This window comes from Apium graveolens, chromosome 5, assembly GCF_009905375.1.
Source record: "Apium graveolens cultivar Ventura chromosome 5, ASM990537v1, whole genome shotgun sequence".
Classification (NCBI taxonomy): Eukaryota; Viridiplantae; Streptophyta; class Magnoliopsida; order Apiales; family Apiaceae; genus Apium; species Apium graveolens.
The window spans coordinates 44891566-44902984 of NC_133651.1; the positions used below are offsets into that span (position 1 = coordinate 44891566).

The following is an 11419-nucleotide window of genomic DNA, read 5'->3' on the forward strand; positions in this document are numbered from 1 at the left end:
GGGAGGCCTGTCAATGACATAATATTTAACCATGGCAGTTACCTCTTGTGGAGAAGTGCCGAAGGTGGTGGGAATGTCAATGGCTCCCTGAACGGGTACGGCATGATTTCCAAAGCCGTAGACGGCCCCTGTATCTCTTCGAGCTTCATTTCTTCTAGGGGAGTACTTAAAATCATCCTTCTGAGGGCGTGTTTGAAAATGATATCTAGGAGGAGCCATTATCTATTAAGACCTTCTTGATGTCTTGGTTGTCCATATCGAGAGTAACCGTAAGTGGACCATTCCGACAAACATTTTCTTTGGGGTAGTAAGCATCTGAGAAAAAAATGGAAGTGCCAGTGAGGCGAAAGGCCTGAAGCGATGGATCTATTTGCATGACTTCGTAGGGCGTCATGCTTCCTCCCAAAATCATATCAACCACATGCCGTGGTGGTGCAGCTCTTGCAGCACCCTCTAGTTGTTGAGGGTTCTGTCGACCTCGAGGGGAAGGTACTCATTCAAGAGTCCCTTCTTCACTAGCCTTTCCAAGAAGTATTTGAGGGAGGTGCATTCATCCGTGTTATGTCCGATTTCCGCATGATAATCACAAAAGCGGGTTCGATCTCTCTTTTTTGTGGGTGTCCTCATGGGATTAGGTAGTTGAAAGAATTCTTTAGTTCTTATTTGCTGAAGTACGTAAGATGGGGTTTGTGTTAATGGGGTAAAGTTGGGTTCTTCTCGGATTTGTCTGGGGATAGCCCTTTAATCTGTAGGGAAGTTTCTCTGGCCTCTTCCTCGAATCTTCCATCTCATCTACCTGCATTGCTCTTCGGCCTGGCAAGGAAGATTTTTCTCGAGCCGAAGGATAATAAGCACGAATCATTTCGTCTGTTGCTATATAGGCCAAAGCTATAGTATAGGCTTCAAAAGATCAGTAGGCTCTCGATTACACAGTTCCTTGCAACAATCTCTGCATTCTTGATAGTTCATATTGCTGATGAAGGAATCAACAACACTTGTCTGTTTTAATTCTTTGACTTTGGAAGCCGCATTCTTAAATTTCTCAATGTAGTCCCGTAGGGTTTCACCCTATTCCTGCTTTACATCTTAGAGATATCGTATGAACAGTATGAGGGGTATTAACACGAAATTTGATAAGAATAATACCTTAAACTTTTCCCAAGAGCTAATAGACCTAGGGGCTAAACTTGAAAACCAAATCCTGGTGTAGGCTTTAAAGGTTGAAATGAACCGTCGACATTTGGTAATGTCGTTGTACCTATGACATATCATCAAATTTTCATAATAACTTAAATGATCATTCGGGTCAGAAGTACCATTGAACGATTCCAAACCAGTGATTTTCACTCCAAGATTGACGGGGTAGCTTCCAAGGCTTCAGTGAAAGGTGTTCCTCCCGTGGCCGTATCTGCGGCAGCCCCAGGGTATAACCTTCTAGCCTGGCGAGTCATCATGTTTTCCTGCCTTTCCATGGGGATAGCAGTTCGATGGTCCCTCCTTGGTTAATAGGGGGACCTCCTGACTCTTCGGGCTGGGGTTGGCAGTCTATACTGGGACCCTCCTTCTTCATGCGGAGTACCATTACCTGATGATTCAGAAGAAGGAGTCATTAGGGCCCTACGGGGAGGGCGTTCTCCAGATCGAAGGGTGCTGTAGCTAGGATAAGAGTCTTGGGAAAATTCGTCTTGCAAATTTGGTTGAGGATATTCAGGTGAGGGAGACCTAGAGTGTCTTCCAAGATACGAACTGGAAACGGCTTCAGGGTAATATTGAGGGGGATGAGCTTCGTGTTGATTTGCAGCCATTTGTGTTGTCAATGATCCATCTGTTGTGGCATATAATTCCGCTGAGCCCTTAAGTTGGACAACATACTATGCTTAGGAGAATTATTGGGTGTTTCAGAAGAACTGTCGTAAGTACGAGCTTCATTATTTGATCCGTTACTCATTTTTTTCTATGGGGATTTTGGATAAAGAACGAGGGGATGTCATTGTGGTATGGTGATTAGTATTTTTTGTCGGATCCCCGGCGGCGGCCACCAAATTGATAGCGTGTTTTTGGTTTTTGGGTGTGGTCCGTAGGGGGTATCTATTTTTTTAATTGTCTTATCGTCCCTTTTCCTCTTGGTTTTTTTATGACTAGCCAGTTGTCCTCTAGCTTAGTAGGCGGTGACTGTCATAGGGTACTTCGACACGTGGAAGGTAGAGAGGTGGGAAAGGCATGACTTGGTACTTTGTGAATGACATGTGTAGAGTTTAGAGGATAAAATTGAGTTGTGGGCCAACGGCCTACGGAAATTGAGCTTTCGGCAATAATCTTTTATCGTTCGGGGTTTGCGGATATTTTGACTTACGGACTCCGAAAGTGTAGTGCCTATGCTGGACGTAGGCCCCTTGTTACGTAACAGGTTTTATGGAACCAGGGAGAAATGGAGTTTGAAGAGTCATGTTGTTACGTAACAGGTTTTATTGGAACCAGGGAGAAATGGAGTTTGAAGAGTCATGTTTCTATTTAAGATTCTTACGGCTAAGGTCGTATGGAGACTATAAATCTGATGCCATCAACTGTGATACACCAGCCACAAAATGATAGAGCCGTAAAATGAAACAATACGGCAGGTGAGAGCAAAATGAAACGGCATGTGAGAATTACCGCAATGAAACATCGCGGCCGGTATATCCCATCGTTGTGGATAAGCTCCCATTAGTATTAGCATTACTATTTTGTTTATAGCATTACTATTTTGTTTATAATTTTATTAAATTAACTAGAACAACTGATGGATTACAAAACTGACAATTTTAAATATTTCAGCTTCAAATAATCCAGTAAACACCCTTTTAACAACCAACCTTATAGCAGTCAAACTAGAAGGTTAAATTGAATTCCCTGGTCATAGCAAAGTTTGCGCCTGACGAACACACTTTGGGCTAAAAAATGAGAAGTCGTGGGCAAGTCACGGTGAATGGACAAGCCGTTATAACGATGGTGGACAATGGTTCCACAAACTGTTTTGTTGCAGACAAACATTGGTGCGCATGGACTGAACCTGGAGCCAAGTGTTACTGAACCTGGAGCCAAGTGTTAGTAGTGGACCTGGCAACGTTCCGTGCACTTTCGTGTATCAAACTTTAAATCCGAACCCGACCCGGATTTGCATTCGTATACCAATTTGGTGACACTAACCCAGAACTAACTTAGTAGGATTGAAGTAGTGAATTCCGAAGCAGGGAATGTTACGGATTCAGCTGCAGACTGCATTGAATCTGAAGGTTGACCATGGGAGGGAAAAGTGAACTTGTTGGGGACTTTGATATTATTCTCGGAATAGACTTCCTAATGAGGGTGAAGGTCCCACTGATCACAAATCCAATTACTAGTTATCAGGAAATGATTACTAATCCAATCACTACAATAAAATGCAAACCCACAAAATGCCAACATATGTTTGAAGTATCAAGGTTTATCGATTAGAAAGAAGTTATTTTTTTTTACTATTTAAGGTTTTATGTTCTACAATTGAGTTTCTGTTCTCAAATCTCCTGAGACAATAAATAAGTCTTTAACCACTTGAGTAATATCAAGCTCTAGAAAGAAGATATTAATTTGATTCAATCAGATGACATGGTAGTTAACAAACTTTTTACTAATCTAAAGGCAGCGATGTGTAACTGAAAGTTAAAAGTTACCATAACGATAGAGGTAGCAATTCCATCCAAACAACTGTAAAATAAACAAAACCACCATAATTCATGCGGATATTTAATCATATTTCGCGTTGTGGTAGTATACTTAAAAATTATGGCCGCATTGATTGATGCGTTTAGTAAGCAACTAAGCATGGTCACTTGAAAAAGAAATTGTGTTCCAGCAATGTGATTCCTATCTAACGATCTCACAAATGTCATAACTTGCAGATTATAGGTCATGTGTTTTTTGCTGGTATATTTAGTACAGTGAGGCTGATTAAAGATCATCTGTTTATTCGATAATGTGATTGGTAGACTAAGGCCCAGGACGTGTTTAGTTATCAGACTATCCCGCTTTCCTCCATCTCATTTGAGCCTACGAATCGTGATTAAAGTTCTCCTATGGATCATTATCAAACTTAGACGGCCTAGCATGCTGAGGTTACTAAAATAATGTCATGTGAAATTGTGAAGGGTTATGTGTGATTCTATTTCTGAGAGTAGTGGTGATGTAAGCTTAATTAACTATATACTTTCAAAGAAAAAGTTAACTATATAAGCTAGTAATTACTAAGTATAATGTGTCATAAAAGGTCTTATTACTTACAAAGGAACATAACTTTCAAAGTTGAAAACATAAACCAACTTTAGTAATTTGAAACTCTTTTTAACCATAGAATGTAACATGTTTAATCCCTAAAACCTCAAAACTAAGGATATCTGCACAGTAAACATTTCTTCAACTTAACAATGACTCAAGGCACTTAAAGTTCTAAAAATCTCCCCTGTTTAATAGAAAAAATAGAGGTGTCGCATGTGACCAAAAACATTGTTGCACTGAGCATCCAGTTAGAGTCCCCATTCTTGATAACACACACCGGTTTACTTTAATATCATACTTCATATTTTCAATGAAATTCTACAAGGAGCGAACGGTTTTCCTATGGTGTGCTCATGGGCTCCAAACTTATAGTTTTTAGTGCTTAACATGTGTCCATGGGCAAACCGTACATTAAAATGAATCAAATGTATACTACTTTTTCCATTCGTTTTACCAAAATGGAGATGATCGCGAAACACATTATTTAACACTTGCCCCTAGTTCAATATCAAATAGGAAATAAAATCAGCCGTGAAATGGCTTCACAAAGGAAACCCCGCTTGAAAAGTGGAGGTGGACAACATAGAAGGTTTATTAAACCGTTCCTTGAATCAAGATATGTCAACAAATAATGATAAAAGATTATTTTAACAAAATTATTACCATCTCCAACACAAACTGCACACATTACTAGGGTATTATAAGGTACTCATAACTTCTATAAGCATAAGCTTGTTTTAGATAGTTAATTCACATAGTTAAATTTCATAAGCAAATAATTATCCTTTAGTTTCAGCTTCATAATATATCGCAAGCACATAACCTCATATTAAACATACAAAATTATATACCACTCCCTCATAAACTACACACTACATTAGTATCAATGGTTTACAGTATTCACCAATAACATATACAAAAAATATTATAGCGATATTAACCGAAAAATTCAAACTAAAAACACATCGATTATTTGAAGTTAGCAAAAGGATTATGAATTATAATAGATCAACCAAAAATACGAAGCAAGCATAGTGAAACATTAGTAGCTAACCGTACATATCGATTATTCGGAAAAGATCATCATCGTCATCATCATTATCATAGTCAGAGGCACAAAACCTAAAATCCTCATCCAACTAACACAAAAACAAAATTTACAAAATCATAAAACTCAAACAGCTCAGTTCGACTAGAAGCAACTCGATTATCGAAATACGAGTAAATTAAGCACCAGCGCCAGATCGGTAGCGATAAAGCTTACCGAAGACGTGAAGAGCAGTGACGAAGCCAATGAAAAACACTCATCACCAGAACGACAGTCGGAGTGATTTTCAGGCCAGGAGCGTCGTCGGTGTAGAACCGGAGCATGTTGCTACCGCCGCCGGAAGCGGAGACGGAGGAGGAGTTGGAGGATCCGCCGACTCGACGGCGGCGCATGCCGGCAGTAGCGGCGGCGGATCCACGAGGAGCGATGCCGACCGGGCCGGGTCTAGTGTTGGAGTTAGCTGAGGTGGATTGAGATTGGGAGGAGCCTCGAGCCATTACGGAGATTTCGAGGAGAGAGACCAGCGAGCGAGCGAGCGAGAGAGAAAGAGAGAGTAAATGATTGTGTTTTGAAGCAGTTTGTTTGTTTTTAATGAGGTGCAGTGAGCTGTGCGAGGGAGCAACAATATTTACGGGTCTGTCTGTATAAATTCCCTCCTCCCTAAAAACGTTTTCTGTCTGTGTTGGACACGTTTGTCAATACACACTTTTGATCATTAATATCTTTAAATTTGTATTAATATTAAATATAAAATTTTACTATATTAAAATACTGATAAATACGAATCCAACGAGATCACTCATGACTATGTATGATATTATAGATTAGACGTAAATTAGTAGGCAATCACTTACCGTGAACAATATCGAAAGTCAAAATAGGAAACGTATATTGGGACGGAGGGAGTACAAATTCGAGATTTGGAATTCTGTAGAGATAATTTAATTTAATTTAATTTTATCCGAATTTCAGTTAGATTTGAATTTAATGAACTCAAATTCTTGGATAAAAAATAACGATGAAATAGATAAAAATATTCGGATGCTGCAGTTGAACTACTTTTACCTGCATTAATACAATTTTTTTTGTACCGTAGGATTTAGAAATAAATGAAAGATTGGGAGAGTACTAATTTATCTATTATCTATTATATAATGCAAAAACAGAGAGTTTGAGGAGCAATTTAATTCATATGATATACATTACTTTTTGGCACACTTTTTAATGTTCATTTAAAGCATAACTCCTTAATATTTTTTAAAAAAAAATCATGAATAAAAGTTTTTGTTTAAACTTTTATTAAAAAAAAAATTAAAAACATTACGATACTATACTTTATAAAAGTCTCGAAATACGTGCAAATAGTAGACGTATATAATGTAGAGGGACGGAGGGAATTAATATTTGTTACTTCAGTATTAATATTTATATAATACTTATGCTCACAATTATATATACTAGTTTTACAACCCGTGCGATGCACGGGTCTTTATTAATGTTTTTATATTATTTAAATTATAATAAATTTTATTTTAGATTATTACCTTATTAATATATTTATAAATATTTATTATTTACGGGATTCGAACCTGAATTTTTGGGTAGTGTATAAATAATATAAATATTTGATGTTGATAAGGTTCGAAACTGAGAGTTTTAGTATTGTATAAATAATAATATAAATATTTGTTGTTGACGGGATTCGAACCCGAGAGCTTGAGTAATGTATCTTTTTTTTATTTCAATCTAATGGTCCTGATTACTTGATTAAAAAAATCCGATGGTCATAAAAAGGGATAACCAAACCAACGAAATTATACCCATTCCGGTTATTATAGTATAGTATAGTATAGAATAATTGACGCATCATTAATATCTATATAATATTTATTATCTCATCATTCATTTATTAAAAATTATTAATTATTGTGTAATACATTGTTAGGTCACACACACTGTAGAGGGGGTGAATACAGTGTATAGTACACTCAATCGAACTTTAAGAACTTAAGTAACAGAAAACAAACTTTATTGAAATAATAACTCTGTTACAGTATGAAACTGTTACCTCTCAGTGATGAACAAATATCACGAGAGCTGCTAGGGTTACAATGAATAATCTTCTCTAATAATGATAACACTTATAGTGTAAACCCTATGTCTGTGTTTATATACTACACAGTTACAAGATAATCGCTAATTGATATGGAATATAATTCTGCTTCCTAAAATATATCAATCAGATATCTTTTCTTCCAAGTATTCCATTCTTTACAGAATTCCTTCTTCATGCATATCTCTTCTTATGTTTATCTTGATCTTCTTTTCTTTAATCAGCTACTGTCCTTATCTGATCGTCCTTCAGCACTTAAGTTCTGATATCTATCTTCTGATGATTATCTCCTGATAACATAAGTACTGATATCCTTAAGTCCTGACTTCCAGTATAAGTACTGATCAACAGTTAAGTACTGATTTATCCTGTTCAAGTAAGATCTGAAAGCTAAACATAAAACATATTAGCCATGACATTATCAAATATATCTAACAATCTTCCCCAACTTGTAAATTAACATAATATACAAGTTTAACAGATATTGATGATGTCAAAAACATTAAGTACAAACATGAGGAATTAGACTAGATAACTACAACTTATAGTCCATAAAGCTTTTACCAATTTCAACTTCTGATAACAACTTCAGTCTGTATAAATATCAGAATTTAAGCAGTTGTAGATCTTCGACTTGGCTTCATCTCTGATCTCTCTGATGTCAGGAGTTGTTTTGAGATAGTTCTTCAACAAACATTTCTCAGCATATCTGAGTTCATCAATCATTCTCCTTTTGACATCTTTAAGCTCTGCAGTATCTTCACCAGTTTGAAAGATTGCAGCTCTGAGATCATTGATCTTTGCTTTTCTCAACTCCTGATCTAGTCTTATGACATAAGCTTTGTCAGACTCTAGATTGAATTCAAGTCCCTTAATACCAAGATATGTTCTGATCTGTGCAGTATTAGGCTTCATATCAACAATATCACCATTGTGATCTCTGTACTTTGGAACATATATGCTGTCAGACTTAACAGAATAAAGGCTTTTCTGTCTCTGAATCTGTTCTTTTAAGTAGTTTGCAGCAGTCCCTGTTATTCTGTCATCCACTTGAAGTAAGAAAAGTACATAATCCAATTCTTCAAAATACTTCAATGGAATGGCATTTTGTCTTATATGATAAACCCTACCATCTGTCATGAAATACAACATGAGTATTCTTTCAAGTAGGTATGGTAAACCATCTGTACAGATTCCAGTTGATTCAATCTCTTAGGAGTTGCTCCAATACCTGGTTCACTCAAGGAAGTTGGATCATTGGTAGTGTTGTGTACTCTTCTTTCATCAGCACTTCCCAATCCAGTTTTATCTCTAGCTTCCTTTCCAGTAACTACTCTTGCTTCAAAACCACTTGTAGTAGTCTTCAAAGATTGAGTCTGTTTTGCTTTAGTAAATCCTGGTAGGAGTGTCTTTGATCTATTTTCTGATATCAAGTTAACTTGAGCTATGTCAGAGGTTACTTGCTTCTTCTGAATATCAGAACTTACAATTTCTTGACTCTGAACAACTTGAGCCATGTCAGAGGTTGTTTTAAGAACTTTTCTTGAAGTCAGAGCAAGATCATCCTTTTCATCAGTAATTTCTTCTTCCTCAGGAGGTACATAAACCTTGATAGGTTCACCAACCTTTTCTTTACCCTTGGATCTTGGATCTATCTGTGGTTGTGATCTAGCCAATGTTGCTTCAGTATGTGTCCTTTCTTTGATGACAATGCCTTTGAGTTTTGGAAGTGATTTTTTACCAGAAGCTTCAGATTTGTGACTTTCTCTGATTTAAGTCTGGCTTCTTCTTCCTTTAAACTTTCCAAGTCCATTCCTAGATTTTCTTGAAGAAATAACTGTCTTGACATTTCCTCATCAAGATCTAGAAGTTCATCAGAACTTATCCTTTTACCAGCAGAACTTATTCTTTTCCCAGTATCAGAACTTGTCCTGTGACTAGCTTGTCTTGATGTAAACCTTCTACCTTGACTATGACCGCTACCCATTCCAGAGTATCCTTGATCATCATTTCCATCATCCTTAGTGTCTTGTTAGTTTTGCATTTGGACTTAATTACCTTCTCCCCCTTTTTGGCATCAGCAGGTAGTAAAAGAGAGATAAGTAATTCCACTGAGGATTGGATTTCAGTAAGTTGCGATTGCTGAGAAGCTTGATTTGTCAGAATTTCATCAATTTGAGCTTGTTGTTTCTCTTGAGTTTTTCTCAATATAAGCAATCCTGTCAATGGTAGGTTGAAAGAACTTTTTCTTATCAATTTTCCAAACTTGTTCCTGTTTGATAAAGTTCTCCTGAATCTTGTGTAGCTCTGCATGAGTAGTTGAATGAAGACCTTGTAGATGTTTAGTACTCAATGCAGTGACTCTAAGCTGGGTTTTAAAATCATCAGAATTTAACATTTCATCAGCTTTAGTCAAGTGCTCAGCAAGATATTTTTCAGTTGGAACACATGAAACTGAGTTCCATTCCTTAGTCCACTCCTGACCTGCAGGAGTTTCACTCCAAGGTACTGGTGCTTCCCCGGTAGCAAACTTCTTTACCAGTTCAGACTTAGGAAGAGTCTGTTGAGGTGTATGTCCTGAAGGACCTGCTTCATCAGCATCTACAGTTGGAGCAGCATCACCAGTATCTCCAGCATTTACAGCATCAGAACTTAAAGAATCAGTATCTTCTGATAAGACAACAGTGTGAGTAGCAATGGAGGCTTCAGCATCCTCTAATTGCTGATCTGATACTAAGGTCTGATCAACAGCCATATCCTGATGCTCACCTAAAGTCTGATCATCAGTATCTAGATGCAGAGAAGGTGTCTTAGATAATTCTGGAGTTTGAACAGCATCAGTAACAGTTGTTGGTGAAGGATTTGGTGCTGTTGGAGCTTCTAAGAGAAGTACTGCAGGCACAACCAAGTTTTGAACATCAATATCAGCACTTGTGCCTGGATCAACAGAAGACACAGAAGGTGTGTTAGCCTTTTCTGAAACAGCTTCCTGAGATGGAGTTGATGGAGAAGAAGTGACTGGAGCAAATTCCTTGTCTTGTGAGATCAGAGATTCCTGATCCCCTTAGCTGCTTCCTCTTATCATCTGAAACTGGCCTTTGTGCCCTCTGTTTCTTGTACTTCCTTGTTGATTTGGATTCCTTGGGAGTTTCAGGAACTGTCATTCGTCTAAGCCTTTTGAGAAGCCTAGATCCCCCAATTTTAGAATCCTTCTGAGAACAGATGGCGATGGTAGTCCATAGAAGCCTAGATCCTCCTCCAATCACTCCAGATGGCGATGGTAGTCCATATAGAAGAACAGGAGGTGTGTCAGTACCTCCTGTGGGACAGAGTCCCATATCTCCTCAGGAATGGCTGTGACATGCCATTCCTGCTGCCAATCGGCACAGCTTAGCTCCATATTGAAGTTTTGGTAGTTCAAAAACATGTTGTATCTGACCATTGTGTTTTTGAAAGAAGAAGTATGAAGATAAGTGTGTGAGAAGAATTTGATGGAAAGACTTATGTGAAGTGGCTGCTTATATAGGCAAGAGAATGCCAGGAGACGCAAAGAAATTGAATGCTGACAGGTAGAATTAATTCTACCTCATCTCCCTAGACTTTGAAAGAATAACATTCATTGGAAAGAGGAAACATGGTTTAAAGCGCACAAGAAACAAGTAACATTGGACTGTTCAGGTACAAATACCATTAACCCTAACCATAGTGACTATTAATCTTCCACTTCAACATATTCAATTATTAACTGAGACTGTTATCAAATTTTATTCACAGATAAGTCAAGTAAAACATTAGACTGTAATATCAGAACTTAGACTTATATCAGAACTTAACAGTCATCAGAACATAATTTCTTAACCTCGAAAAAGGAATGCCCATCTTAGTAAATCCTCATACAAGTTTTGAGTTATAGACTTCAGAACTTAATCATTAGAACGTGTAACTAGAACTTGTCCTCAGAATTTATG

At 37.5% G+C, this 11419-nt stretch overlaps 1 pseudogene; it reads right to left on the reverse strand.

Moving 5' to 3' along the window:
• Nucleotides 1-5516: 5516 nt before the first annotated feature.
• LOC141661392 (uncharacterized) lies at nucleotides 5517-5892 on the reverse strand (annotated as a pseudogene).
• Nucleotides 5893-11419: the final 5527 nt, after the last annotated feature.